Raw genomic sequence first — 13,438 nt, forward strand, 5'->3', positions numbered from 1 at the left:
GAAATTTAGTTAATCTGTTTGCACAAAATACGTCTAAAAAAGAAGAGAAAGGAACATACATCGTCCCTGGGTGGGCTCGAACCACCATCCTTTCGGTTAACAGCCGAACGCGCTAACCGATTGCGCCACAGAGACCAGATGCTGCTGTGCTTACATAGTTCTTCCTCAAAAGAAAAACCCAACAAGCACATTCCTCCTGTTTGCTGGCTTTTGATGAAATGAGCCAATGCATAAAGGATGCAACATCAATGTCACTCACACTTTTCTGCTAGCTTGTCTAAAATTCGCCCTTCCTTCAATTTCTCACTTGTCAAGACCTCCAGGTCTTCAAACAAAAGGTCAGTTTGTAGACCCTTTTCCTGTCAAAGTTTTGATCCTTTTGTCCACCAGTCATCGGAATGTGTATGATTTTCACCAGTTTACACAGTGTAGCTCCCTTGCCTTCAGTTGCAGGGTTATGTCCTCTTAGATAAGACGCTTTTGAAATTATTTATGAAAATGCACCCAAAACCTATTCAAAACAGATTTGATGGAAGCACTGCAGGAGCTGCTCCAAGACGCATTTTGTCCAGGAAATGTGCTATCATGAATGCATCCATATCACCAACACACATTTACAAACCAAACCATAGGCAATAAAATACATGAGTAAACTGATTTGTGGACCTTTGTGGCACTTGGTACTGCTGAGATCAGGATCATTACAGAGTTCAGCAATTATTTTCCCAACTAGGTCATTGATACATTGGAATCCCCAATGTTTTCTGGAACAGAATAGGCTATGCCTTTCGGATGAGAATAAAAAAAGACTTCAAGAACCAAAAAAGAAGTTAAGCTGCCTTCAGCTGATGTACTCAGACTAAAGGGAAACACTTTAAATCCCAAGGTGAAATGCACATGCTCAAAATTTTATCAGGACAGAGTACATGTTTTACTTTGATATTAAGAGTGATCAATGGATTGTCTTCCAGTAAATTAATGTTTTCTTCCGCTACAAAACGTTTTTTCAACAACTATAAAGAGGCTATGCAACGAAACTGAGCTGGGATGTCAAGTGCCTTTAATGGTACCTTTTTGACCCCACTTCAAATGCTGCTGTTACCTGACCAGTTCGATTGTTAGTTTGCCAGATTCTCAATCTCTGGGATGTGAGATCATGCACCAGGTTTAGTGAATGTTTAAGGGTGAAGGTCTTTAATTTCTGCACAAATTCCACAAACATAGCTCAGGTCCTGCTCAACATGTCAACATGTGGCGACAGCAAGTGCCTTTGGGGTCCTACAAAAATCGCCCGGCTAGCTCAGTCGGTAGAGCATGAGACTCTTAATCTCAGGGTCGTGGGTTCGAGCCCCACGTTGGGCGAGAGGCTGATTTGTTTGAGTGAAATGTTGAAATTTAGTTAATCTGTTTGCACAAAATACGTCTAAAAAAGAAGAGAAAGGAACATACATCGTCCCTGGGTGGGCTCGAACCACCATCCTTTCGGTTAACAGCCGAACGCGCTAACCGATTGCGCCACAGAGACCAGATGCTGCTGTGCTTACATAGTTCTTCCTCAAAAGAAAAACCCAACAAGCACATTCCTCCTGTTTGCTGGCTTTTGATGAAATGAGCCAATGCATAAAGGATGCAACATCAATGTCACTCACACTTTTCTGCTAGCTTGTCTAAAATTCGCCCTTCCTTCAATTTCTCACTTGTCAAGACCTCCAGGTCTTCAAACAAAAGGTCAGTTTGTAGACCCTTTTCCTGTCAAAGTTTTGATCCTTTTGTCCACCAGTCATCGGAATGTGTATGATTTTCACCAGTTTACACAGTGTAGCTCCCTTGCCTTCAGTTGCAGGGTTATGTCGTCTTAGATAAGACGCTTTTGAAATTATTTGTGAAAATGCACCCAAAACCTATTCAAAACAGATTTGATGGAAGCACTGCAGGAGCTGCTCCAAGACGCATTTTGTCCAGAAAATGTGCTATCATGAATGCATCCATATCACCAACACACATTTACAAACCAAACCATAGGCAATAAAATACATGAGTAAACTGATTTGTGGACCTTTGTGGCACTTGGTACTGCTGAGATCAGGATCATAACAGAGTTCAGCAATTATTTTCCCAACTAGGTCATTGATACATTGGAATCCCCAATGTTTTCTGGAACAGAATAGGCTATGCCTTTCGGATGAGAATAAAAAAAGACTTCAAGAACCAAAAAAGAAGTTAAGCTGCCTTCAGCTGATGTACTCAGACTAAAGGGAAACACTTTAAATCCCAAGGTGAAATGCACATGCTCAAAATTTTATCAGGACAGAGTACATGTTTTACTTTGATATTAAGAGCGATCACTAGATTGTCTTCCAGTAAATTAATGTTTTCTTCCGCTACAAAACGTTTTTTCAACAACTATAAAGAGGCTATGCAACGAAACTGAGCTGAGATGTCAAGTGCCTTTAATGGTACATTTTTGACCCCACTTCAAATGCTGCTGTTACCTGACCAGTTCCATTGTTAGTTTGCCAGATTCTCAATCTCTGGGATGTGAGATCATGCACCAGGTTTAGTGAATGTTTAAGGGTGAAGGTCTTTAGTTTCTGCACAAATTCCACAAACATAGCTCAGGTCCTGCTCAACATGTCAACATGTGGCGACAGCAAGTGCCTTTGGGGTCCTACAAAAATCGCCCGGCTAGCTCAGTCGGTAGAGCATGAGACTCTTAATCTCAGGGTCGTGGGTTCGAGCCCCACGTTGGGCGAGAGGCTGATTTGTTTGAGTGAAATGTTGAAATTTAGTTAATCTGTTTGCACAAAATACGTCTAAAAAAGAAGAGAAAGGAACATACATCGTCCCTGGGTGGGCTCGAACCACCATCCTTTTGGTTAACAGCCGAACGCGCTAACCGATTGCGCCACAGAGACCAGATGCTGCTGTGCTTACATAGTTCTTCCTCAAAAGAAAAACCCAACAAGCACATTCCTCCTGTTTGCTGGCTTTTGATGAAATGAGCCAATGCATAAAGGATGCAACATCAATGTCACTCACACTTTTCTGCTAGCTTGTCTAAAATTCGCCCTTCCTTCAATTTCTCACTTGTCAAGACCTCCAGGTCTTCAAACAAAAGGTCAGTTTGTAGACCCTTTTCCTGTCAAAGTTTTGATCCTTTTGTCCACCAGTCATCGGAATGTGTATGATTTTCACCAGTTTACACAGTGTAGCTCCCTTGCCTTCAGTTGCAGGGTTATGTCGTCTTAGATAAGACGCTTTTGAAATTATTTGTGAAAATGCACCCAAAACCTATTCAAAACAGATTTGATGGAAGCACTGCAGGAGCTGCTCCAAGACGCATTTTGTCCAGAAAATGTGCTATCATGAATGCATCCATATCACCAACACACATTTACAAACCAAACCATAGGCAATAAAATACATGAGTAAACTGATTTGTGGACCTTTGTGGCACTTGGTACTGCTGAGATCAGGATCATAACAGAGTTCAGCAATTATTTTCCCAACTAGGTCATTGATACATTGGAATCCCCAATGTTTTCTGGAACAGAATAGGCTATGCCTTTCGGATGAGAATAAAAAAAGACTTCAAGAACCAAAAAAGAAGTTAAGCTGCCTTCAGCTGATGTACTCAGACTAAAGGGAAACACTTTAAATCCCAAGGTGAAATGCACATGCTCAAAATTTTATCAGGACAGAGTACATGTTTTACTTTGATATTAAGAGCGATCACTGGATTGTCTTCCAGTAAATTAATGTTTTCTTCCGCTACAAAACGTTTTTTCAACAACTATAAAGAGGCTATGCAACGAAACTGAGCTGGGATGTCAAGTGCCTTTAATGGTACCTTTTTGACCCCACTTCAAATGCTGCTGTTACCTGACCAGTTCGATTGTTAGTTTGCCAGATTCTCAATCTCTGGGATGTGAGATCATGCACCAGGTTTAGTGAATGTTTAAGGGTGAAGGTCTTTAATTTCTGCACAAATTCCACAAACATAGCTCAGGTCCTGCTCAACATGTCAACATGTGGCGACAGCAAGTGCCTTTGGGGTCCTACAAAAATCGCCCGGCTAGCTCAGTCGGTAGAGCATGAGACTCTTAATCTCAGGGTCGTGGGTTCGAGCCCCACGTTGGGCGAGAGGCTGATTTGTTTGAGTGAAATGTTGAAATTTAGTTAATCTGTTTGCACAAAATACGTCTAAAAAAGAAGAGAAAGGAACATACATCGTCCCTGGGTGGGCTCGAACCACCATCCTTTCGGTTAACAGCCGAACGCGCTAACCGATTGCGCCACAGAGACCAGATGCTGCTGTGCTTACATAGTTCTTCCTCAAAAGAAAAACCCAACAAGCACATTCCTCCTGTTTGCTGGCTTTTGATGAAATGAGCCAATGCATAAAGGATGCAACATCAATGTCACTCACACTTTTCTGCTAGCTTGTCTAAAATTCGCCCTTCCTTCAATTTCTCACTTGTCAAGACCTCCAGGTCTTCAAACAAAAGGTCAGTTTGTAGACCCTTTTCCTGTCAAAGTTTTGATCCTTTTGTCCACCAGTCATCGGAATGTGTATGATTTTCACCAGTTTACACAGTGTAGCTCCCTTGCCTTCAGTTGCAGGGTTATGTCCTCTTAGATAAGACGCTTTTGAAATTATTTATGAAAATGCACCCAAAACCTATTCAAAACAGATTTGATGGAAGCACTGCAGGAGCTGCTCCAAGACGCATTTTGTCCAGGAAATGTGCTATCATGAATGCATCCATATCACCAACACACATTTACAAACCAAACCATAGGCAATAAAATACATGAGTAAACTGATTTGTGGACCTTTGTGGCACTTGGTACTGCTGAGATCAGGATCATTACAGAGTTCAGCAATTATTTTCCCAACTAGGTCATTGATACATTGGAATCCCCAATGTTTTCTGGAACAGAATAGGCTATGCCTTTCGGATGAGAATAAAAAAAGACTTCAAGAACCAAAAAAGAAGTTAAGCTGCCTTCAGCTGATGTACTCAGACTAAAGGGAAACACTTTAAATCCCAAGGTGAAATGCACATGCTCAAAATTTTATCAGGACAGAGTACATGTTTTACTTTGATATTAAGAGTGATCAATGGATTGTCTTCCAGTAAATTAATGTTTTCTTCCGCTACAAAACGTTTTTTCAACAACTATAAAGAGGCTATGCAACGAAACTGAGCTGGGATGTCAAGTGCCTTTAATGGTACCTTTTTGACCCCACTTCAAATGCTGCTGTTACCTGACCAGTTCGATTGTTAGTTTGCCAGATTCTCAATCTCTGGGATGTGAGATCATGCACCAGGTTTAGTGAATGTTTAAGGGTGAAGGTCTTTAATTTCTGCACAAATTCCACAAACATAGCTCAGGTCCTGCTCAACATGTCAACATGTGGCGACAGCAAGTGCCTTTGGGGTCCTACAAAAATCGCCCGGCTAGCTCAGTCGGTAGAGCATGAGACTCTTAATCTCAGGGTCGTGGGTTTGAGCCCCACGTTGGGCGAGAGGCTGATTTGTTTGAGTGAAATGTTGAAATTTAGTTAATCTGTTTGCACAAAATACGTCTAAAAAAGAAGAGAAAGGAACATACATCGTCCCTGGGTGGGCTCGAACCACCATCCTTTCGGTTAACAGCCGAACGCGCTAACCGATTGCGCCACAGAGACCAGATGCTGCTGTGCTTACATAGTTCTTCCTCAAAAGAAAAACCCAACAAGCACATTCCTCCTGTTTGCTGGCTTTTGATGAAATGAGCCAATGCATAAAGGATGCAACATCAATGTCACTCACACTTTTCTGCTAGCTTGTCTAAAATTCGCCCTTCCTTCAATTTCTCACTTGTCAAGACCTCCAGGTCTTCAAACAAAAGGTCAGTTTGTAGACCCTTTTCCTGTCAAAGTTTTGATCCTTTTGTCCACCAGTCATCGGAATGTGTATGATTTTCACCAGTTTACACAGTGTAGCTCCCTTGCCTTCAGTTGCAGGGTTATGTCGTCTTAGATAAGACGCTTTTGAAATTATTTGTGAAAATGCACCCAAAACCTATTCAAAACAGATTTGATGGAAGCACTGCAGGAGCTGCTCCAAGACGCATTTTGTCCAGAAAATGTGCTATCATGAATGCATCCATATCACCAACACACATTTACAAACCAAACCATAGGCAATAAAATACATGAGTAAACTGATTTGTGGACCTTTGTGGCACTTGGTACTGCTGAGATCAGGATCATAACAGAGTTCAGCAATTATTTTCCCAACTAGGTCATTGATACATTGGAATCCCCAATGTTTTCTGGAACAGAATAGGCTATGCCTTTCGGATGAGAATAAAAAAAGACTTCAAGAACCAAAAAAGAAGTTAAGCTGCCTTCAGCTGATGTACTCAGACTAAAGGGAAACACTTTAAATCCCAAGGTGAAATGCACATGCTCAAAATTTTATCAGGACAGAGTACATGTTTTACTTTGATATTAAGAGCGATCACTGGATTGTCTTCCAGTAAATTAATGTTTTCTTCCGCTACAAAACGTTTTTTCAACAACTATAAAGAGGCTATGCAACGAAACTGAGCTGGGATGTCAAGTGCCTTTAATGGTACCTTTTTGACCCCACTTCAAATGCTGCTGTTACCTGACCAGTTCGATTGTTAGTTTGCCAGATTCTCAATCTCTGGGATGTGAGATCATGCACCAGGTTTAGTGAATGTTTAAGGGTGAAGGTCTTTAATTTCTGCACAAATTCCACAAACATAGCTCAGGTCCTGCTCAACATGTCAACATGTGGCGACAGCAAGTGCCTTTGGGGTCCTACAAAAATCGCCCGGCTAGCTCAGTCGGTAGAGCATGAGACTCTTAATCTCAGGGTCGTGGGTTCGAGCCCCACGTTGGGCGAGAGGCTGGTTTGTTTGAGTGAAATGTTGAAATTTAGTTAATCTGTTTGCACAAAATACGTCTAAAAAAGAAGAGAAAGGAACATACATCGTCCCTGGGTGGGCTCGAACCACCATCCTTTCGGTTAACAGCCGAACGCGCTAACCGATTGCGCCACAGAGACCAGATGCTGCTGTGCTTACATAGTTCTTCCTCAAAAGAAAAACCCAACAAGCACATTCCTCCTGTTTGCTGGCTTTTGATGAAATGAGCCAATGCATAAAGGATGCAACATCAATGTCACTCACACTTTTCTGCTAGCTTGTCTAAAATTCGCCCTTCCTTCAATTTCTCACTTGTCAAGACCTCCAGGTCTTCAAACAAAAGGTCAGTTTGTAGACCCTTTTCCTGTCAAAGTTTTGATCCTTTTGTCCACCAGTCATCGGAATGTGTATGATTTTCACCAGTTTACACAGTGTAGCTCCCTTGCCTTCAGTTGCAGGGTTATGTCCTCTTAGATAAGACGCTTTTGAAATTATTTATGAAAATGCACCCAAAACCTATTCAAAACAGATTTGATGGAAGCACTGCAGGAGCTGCTCCAAGACGCATTTTGTCCAGGAAATGTGCTATCATGAATGCATCCATATCACCAACACACATTTACAAACCAAACCATAGGCAATAAAATACATGAGTAAACTGATTTGTGGACCTTTGTGGCACTTGGTACTGCTGAGATCAGGATCATTACAGAGTTCAGCAATTATTTTCCCAACTAGGTCATTGATACATTGGAATCCCCAATGTTTTCTGGAACAGAATAGGCTATGCCTTTCGGATGAGAATAAAAAAAGACTTCAAGAACCAAAAAAGAAGTTAAGCTGCCTTCAGCTGATGTACTCAGACTAAAGGGAAACACTTTAAATCCCAAGGTGAAATGCACATGCTCAAAATTTTATCAGGACAGAGTACATGTTTTACTTTGATATTAAGAGTGATCAATGGATTGTCTTCCAGTAAATTAATGTTTTCTTCCGCTACAAAACGTTTTTTCAACAACTATAAAGAGGCTATGCAACGAAACTGAGCTGGGATGTCAAGTGCCTTTAATGGTACCTTTTTGACCCCACTTCAAATGCTGCTGTTACCTGACCAGTTCGATTGTTAGTTTGCCAGATTCTCAATCTCTGGGATGTGAGATCATGCACCAGGTTTAGTGAATGTTTAAGGGTGAAGGTCTTTAATTTCTGCACAAATTCCACAAACATAGCTCAGGTCCTGCTCAACATGTCAACATGTGGCGACAGCAAGTGCCTTTGGGGTCCTGCAAAAATCGCCCGGCTAGCTCAGTCGGTAGAGCATGAGACTCTTAATCTCAGGGTCGTGAGTTCGAGCCCCATGTTGGGCGAGAGGCTGATTTGTTTGAGTGAAATGTTGAAATTTAGTTAATCTGTTTGCACAAAATACGTCTAAAAAAGAAGAGAAAGGAACATACATCGTCCCTGGGTGGGCTCGAACCACCATCCTTTCGGTTAACAGCCGAACGCGCTAACCGATTGCGCCACAGAGACCAGATGCTGCTGTGCTTACATAGTTCTTCCTCAAAAGAAAAACCCAACAAGCACATTCCTCCTGTTTGCTGGCTTTTGATGAAATGAGCCAATGCATAAAGGATGCAACATCAATGTCACTCACACTTTTCTGCTAGCTTGTCTAAAATTCGCCCTTCCTTCAATTTCTCACTTGTCAAGACCTCCAGGTCTTCAAACAAAAGGTCAGTTTGTAGACCCTTTTCCTGTCAAAGTTTTGATCCTTTTGTCCACCAGTCATCGGAATGTGTATGATTTTCACCAGTTTACACAGTGTAGCTCCCTTGCCTTCAGTTGCAGGGTTATGTCGTCTTAGATAAGACGCTTTTGAAATTATTTGTGAAAATGCACCCAAAACCTATTCAAAACAGATTTGATGGAAGCACTGCAGGAGCTGCTCCAAGACGCATTTTGTCCAGAAAATGTGCTATCATGAATGCATCCATATCACCAACACACATTTACAAACCAAACCATAGGCAATAAAATACATGAGTAAACTGATTTGTGGACCTTTGTGGCACTTGGTACTGCTGAGATCAGGATCATTACAGAGTTCAGCAATTATTTTCCCAACTAGGTCATTGATACATTGGAATCCCCAATGTTTTCTGGAACAGAATAGGCTATGCCTTTCGGATGAGAATAAAAAAAGACTTCAAGAACCAAAAAAGAAGTTAAGCTGCCTTCAGCTGATGTACTCAGACTAAAGGGAAACACTTTAAATCCCAAGGTGAAATGCACATGCTCAAAATTTTATCAGGACAGAGTACATGTTTTATTTTGATATTAAGAGCGATCACTGGATTGTCTTCCAGTAAATTAATGTTTTCTTCCGCTACAAAACGTTTTTTCAACAACTATAAAGAGGCTATGCAACGAAACTGAGCTGGGATGTCAAGTGCCTTTAATGGTACCTTTTTGACCCCACTTCAAATGCTGCTGTTACCTGACCAGTTCGATTGTTAGTTTGCCAGATTCTCAATCTCTGGGATGTGAGATCATGCACCAGGTTTAGTGAATGTTTAAGGGTGAAGGTCTTTAATTTCTGCACAAATTCCACAAACATAGCTCAGGTCCTGCTCAACATGTCAACATGTGGCGACAGCAAGTGCCTTTGGGGTCCTGCAAAAATCGCCCGGCTAGCTCAGTCGGTAGAGCATGAGACTCTTAATCTCAGGGTCGTGAGTTCGAGCCCCATGTTGGGCGAGAGGCTGATTTGTTTGAGTGAAATGTTGAAATTTAGTTAATCTGTTTGCACAAAATACGTCTAAAAAAGAAGAGAAAGGAACATACATCGTCCCTGGGTGGGCTCGAACCACCATCCTTTCGGTTAACAGCCGAACGCGCTAACCGATTGCGCCACAGAGACCAGATGCTGCTGTGCTTACATAGTTCTTCCTCAAAAGAAAAACCCAACAAGCACATTCCTCCTGTTTGCTGGCTTTTGATGAAATGAGCCAATGCATAAAGGATGCAACATCAATGTCACTCACACTTTTCTGCTAGCTTGTCTAAAATTCGCCCTTCCTTCAATTTCTCACTTGTCAAGACCTCCAGGTCTTCAAACAAAAGGTCAGTTTGTAGACCCTTTTCCTGTCAAAGTTTTGATCCTTTTGTCCACCAGTCATCGGAATGTGTATGATTTTCACCAGTTTACACAGTGTAGCTCCCTTGCCTTCAGTTGCAGGGTTATGTCGTCTTAGATAAGACGCTTTTGAAATTATTTGTGAAAATGCACCCAAAACCTATTCAAAACAGATTTGATGGAAGCACTGCAGGAGCTGCTCCAAGACGCATTTTGTCCAGAAAATGTGCTATCATGAATGCATCCATATCACCAACACACATTTACAAACCAAACCATAGGCAATAAAATACATGAGTAAACTGATTTGTGGACCTTTGTGGCACTTGGTACTGCTGAGATCAGGATCATTACAGAGTTCAGCAATTATTTTCCCAACTAGGTCATTGATACATTGGAATCCCCAATGTTTTCTGGAACAGAATAGGCTATGCCTTTCGGATGAGAATAAAAAAAGACTTCAAGAACCAAAAAAGAAGTTAAGCTGCCTTCAGCTGATGTACTCAGACTAAAGGGAAACACTTTAAATCCCAAGGTGAAATGCACATGCTCAAAATTTTATCAGGACAGAGTACATGTTTTATTTTGATATTAAGAGCGATCACTGGATTGTCTTCCAGTAAATTAATGTTTTCTTCCGCTACAAAACGTTTTTTCAACAACTATAAAGAGGCTATGCAACGAAACTGAGCTGGGATGTCAAGTGCCTTTAATGGTACCTTTTTGACCCCACTTCAAATGCTGCTGTTACCTGACCAGTTCGATTGTTAGTTTGCCAGATTCTCAATCTCTGGGATGTGAGATCATGCACCAGGTTTAGTGAATGTTTAAGGGTGAAGGTCTTTAATTTCTGCACAAATTCCACAAACATAGCTCAGGTCCTGCTCAACATGTCAACATGTGGCGACAGCAAGTGCCTTTGGGGTCCTACAAAAATCGCCCGGCTAGCTCAGTCGGTAGAGCATGAGACTCTTAATCTCAGGGTCGTGGGTTCGAGCCCCACGTTGGGCGAGAGGCTGATTTGTTTGAGTGAAATGTTGAAATTTAGTTAATCTGTTTGCACAAAATACGTCTAAAAAAGAAGAGAAAGGAACATACATCGTCCCTGGGTGGGCTCGAACCACCATCCTTTCGGTTAACAGCCGAACGCGCTAACCGATTGCGCCACAGAGACCAGATGCTGCTGTGCTTACATAGTTCTTCCTCAAAAGAAAAACCCAACAAGCACATTCCTCCTGTTTGCTGGCTTTTGATGAAATGAGCCAATGCATAAAGGATGCAACATCAATGTCACTCACACTTTTCTGCTAGCTTGTCTAAAATTCGCCCTTCCTTCAATTTCTCACTTGTCAAGACCTGCAGGTCTTCAAACAAAAGGTCAGTTTGTAGACCCTTTTCCTGTCAAAGTTTTGATCCTTTTGTCCACCAGTCATCGGAATGTGTATGATTTTCACCAGTTTACACAGTGTAGCTCCCTTGCCTTCAGTTGCAGGGTTATGTCCTCTTAGATAAGACGCTTTTGAAATTATTTGTGAAAATGCACCCAAAACCTATTCAAAACAGATTTGATGGAAGCACTGCAGGAGCTGCTCCAAGACGCATTTTGTCCAGAAAATGTGCTATCATGAATGCATCCATATCACCAACACACATTTACAAACCAAACCATAGGCAATAAAATACATGAGTAAACTGATTTGTGGACCTTTGTGGCACTTGGTACTGCTGAGATCAGGATCATTACAGAGTTCAGCAATTATTTTCCCAACTAGGTCATTGATACATTGGAATCCCCAATGTTTTCTGGAACAGAATAGGCTATGCCTTTCGGATGAGAATAAAAAAAGACTTCAAGAACCAAAAAAGAAGTTAAGCTGCCTTCAGCTGATGTACTCAGACTAAAGGGAAACACTTTAAATCCCAAGGTGAAATGCACATGCTCAAAATTTTATCAGGACAGAGTACATGTTTTACTTTGATATTAAGAGCGATCACTAGATTGTCTTCCAGTAAATTAATGTTTTCTTCCGCTACAAAACGTTTTTTCAAAAACTATAAAGAGGCTATGCAACGAAACTGAGCTGAGATGTCAAGTGCCTTTAATGGTACATTTTTGACCCCACTTCAAATGCTGCTGTTACCTGACCAGTTCGATTGTTAGTTTGCCAGATTCTCAATCTCTGGGATGTGAGATCATGCACCAGGTTTAGTGAATGTTTAAGGGTGAAGGTCTTTAGTTTCTGCACAAATTCCACAAACATAGCTCAGGTCCTGCTCAACATGTCAACATGTGGCGACAGCAAGTGCCTTTGGGGTCCTACAAAAATCGCCCGGCTAGCTCAGTCGGTAGAGCATGAGACTCTTAATCTCAGGGTCGTGGGTTCGAGCCCCACGTTGGGCGAGAGGCTGATTTGTTTGAGTGAAATGTTGAAATTTAGTTAATCTGTTTGCACAAAATACGTCTAAAAAAGAAGAGAAAGGAACATACATCGTCCCTGGGTGGGCTCGAACCACCATCCTTTTGGTTAACAGCCGAACGCGCTAACCGATTGCGCCACAGAGACCAGATGCTGCTGTGCTTACATAGTTCTTCCTCAAAAGAAAAACCCAACAAGCACATTCCTCCTGTTTGCTGGCTTTTGATGAAATGAGCCAATGCATAAAGGATGCAACATCAATGTCACTCACACTTTTCTGCTAGCTTGTCTAAAATTCGCCCTTCCTTCAATTTCTCACTTGTCAAGACCTCCAGGTCTTCAAACAAAAGGTCAGTTTGTAGACCCTTTTCCTGTCAAAGTTTTGATCCTTTTGTCCACCAGTCATCGGAATGTGTATGATTTTCACCAGTTTACACAGTGTAGCTCCCTTGCCTTCAGTTGCAGGGTTATGTCCTCTTAGATAAGACGCTTTTGAAATTATTTATGAAAATGCACCCAAAACCTATTCAAAACAGATTTGATGGAAGCACTGCAGGAGCTGCTCCAAGACGCATTTTGTCCAGGAAATGTGCTATCATGAATGCATCCATATCACCAACACACATTTACAAACCAAACCATAGGCAATAAAATACATGAGTAAACTGATTTGTGGACCTTTGTGGCACTTGGTACTGCTGAGATCAGGATCATTACAGAGTTCAGCAATTATTTTCCCAACTAGGTCATTGATACATTGGAATCCCCAATGTTTTCTGGAACAGAATAGGCTATGCCTTTCGGATGAGAATAAAAAAAGACTTCAAGAACCAAAAAAGAAGTTAAGCTGCCTTCAGCTGATGTACTCAGACTAAAGGGAAACACTTTAAATCCCAAGGTGAAATGCACATGCTCAAAATTTTATCAGGACAGAGTACAT

General features: G+C 41.5%; 15 non-coding genes across 15 annotated transcripts; 7 read left to right on the forward strand and 8 right to left on the reverse strand.

Annotated features, from left to right (window-relative positions):
• Window positions 1-61: 61 nt before the first annotated feature.
• trnan-guu (transfer RNA asparagine (anticodon GUU)) lies at window positions 62-135 on the reverse strand. The gene has a single exon. It is a non-coding gene; the product is annotated as a tRNA-Asn (tRNA).
• A 1,154-nt stretch (window positions 136-1,289) lies between these two features.
• Window positions 1,290-1,362, forward strand: trnak-cuu (transfer RNA lysine (anticodon CUU)). Its single transcript has one exon. It is a non-coding gene; the product is annotated as a tRNA-Lys (tRNA).
• An 89-nt stretch (window positions 1,363-1,451) lies between these two features.
• Window positions 1,452-1,525, reverse strand: trnan-guu (transfer RNA asparagine (anticodon GUU)). Its single transcript has one exon. It is a non-coding gene; the product is annotated as a tRNA-Asn (tRNA).
• A 1,154-nt stretch (window positions 1,526-2,679) lies between these two features.
• trnak-cuu (transfer RNA lysine (anticodon CUU)) lies at window positions 2,680-2,752 on the forward strand. Its single transcript has one exon. It is a non-coding gene; the product is annotated as a tRNA-Lys (tRNA).
• Window positions 2,753-4,069: 1,317 nt separating this feature from the next.
• trnak-cuu (transfer RNA lysine (anticodon CUU)) lies at window positions 4,070-4,142 on the forward strand. Its single transcript has one exon. It is a non-coding gene; the product is annotated as a tRNA-Lys (tRNA).
• An 89-nt stretch (window positions 4,143-4,231) lies between these two features.
• trnan-guu (transfer RNA asparagine (anticodon GUU)) lies at window positions 4,232-4,305 on the reverse strand. The gene has a single exon. It is a non-coding gene; the product is annotated as a tRNA-Asn (tRNA).
• Window positions 4,306-5,459: 1,154 nt separating this feature from the next.
• On the forward strand, window positions 5,460-5,532 carry trnak-cuu (transfer RNA lysine (anticodon CUU)). The gene has a single exon. It is a non-coding gene; the product is annotated as a tRNA-Lys (tRNA).
• Window positions 5,533-5,621: 89 nt separating this feature from the next.
• trnan-guu (transfer RNA asparagine (anticodon GUU)) lies at window positions 5,622-5,695 on the reverse strand. Its single transcript has one exon. It is a non-coding gene; the product is annotated as a tRNA-Asn (tRNA).
• A 1,154-nt stretch (window positions 5,696-6,849) lies between these two features.
• Window positions 6,850-6,922, forward strand: trnak-cuu (transfer RNA lysine (anticodon CUU)). The gene has a single exon. It is a non-coding gene; the product is annotated as a tRNA-Lys (tRNA).
• An 89-nt stretch (window positions 6,923-7,011) lies between these two features.
• On the reverse strand, window positions 7,012-7,085 carry trnan-guu (transfer RNA asparagine (anticodon GUU)). Its single transcript has one exon. It is a non-coding gene; the product is annotated as a tRNA-Asn (tRNA).
• A 1,316-nt stretch (window positions 7,086-8,401) lies between these two features.
• trnan-guu (transfer RNA asparagine (anticodon GUU)) lies at window positions 8,402-8,475 on the reverse strand. The gene has a single exon. It is a non-coding gene; the product is annotated as a tRNA-Asn (tRNA).
• A 1,316-nt stretch (window positions 8,476-9,791) lies between these two features.
• Window positions 9,792-9,865, reverse strand: trnan-guu (transfer RNA asparagine (anticodon GUU)). The gene has a single exon. It is a non-coding gene; the product is annotated as a tRNA-Asn (tRNA).
• Window positions 9,866-11,019: 1,154 nt separating this feature from the next.
• trnak-cuu (transfer RNA lysine (anticodon CUU)) lies at window positions 11,020-11,092 on the forward strand. The gene has a single exon. It is a non-coding gene; the product is annotated as a tRNA-Lys (tRNA).
• An 89-nt stretch (window positions 11,093-11,181) lies between these two features.
• On the reverse strand, window positions 11,182-11,255 carry trnan-guu (transfer RNA asparagine (anticodon GUU)). The gene has a single exon. It is a non-coding gene; the product is annotated as a tRNA-Asn (tRNA).
• A 1,154-nt stretch (window positions 11,256-12,409) lies between these two features.
• On the forward strand, window positions 12,410-12,482 carry trnak-cuu (transfer RNA lysine (anticodon CUU)). Its single transcript has one exon. It is a non-coding gene; the product is annotated as a tRNA-Lys (tRNA).
• Window positions 12,483-13,438: the final 956 nt, after the last annotated feature.

The sequence above is a fragment of the Brachyhypopomus gauderio genome, chromosome 1 (assembly GCF_052324685.1).
Source record: "Brachyhypopomus gauderio isolate BG-103 chromosome 1, BGAUD_0.2, whole genome shotgun sequence".
In the NCBI taxonomy this organism is placed as follows: domain Eukaryota; kingdom Metazoa; phylum Chordata; class Actinopteri; order Gymnotiformes; family Hypopomidae; genus Brachyhypopomus; species Brachyhypopomus gauderio.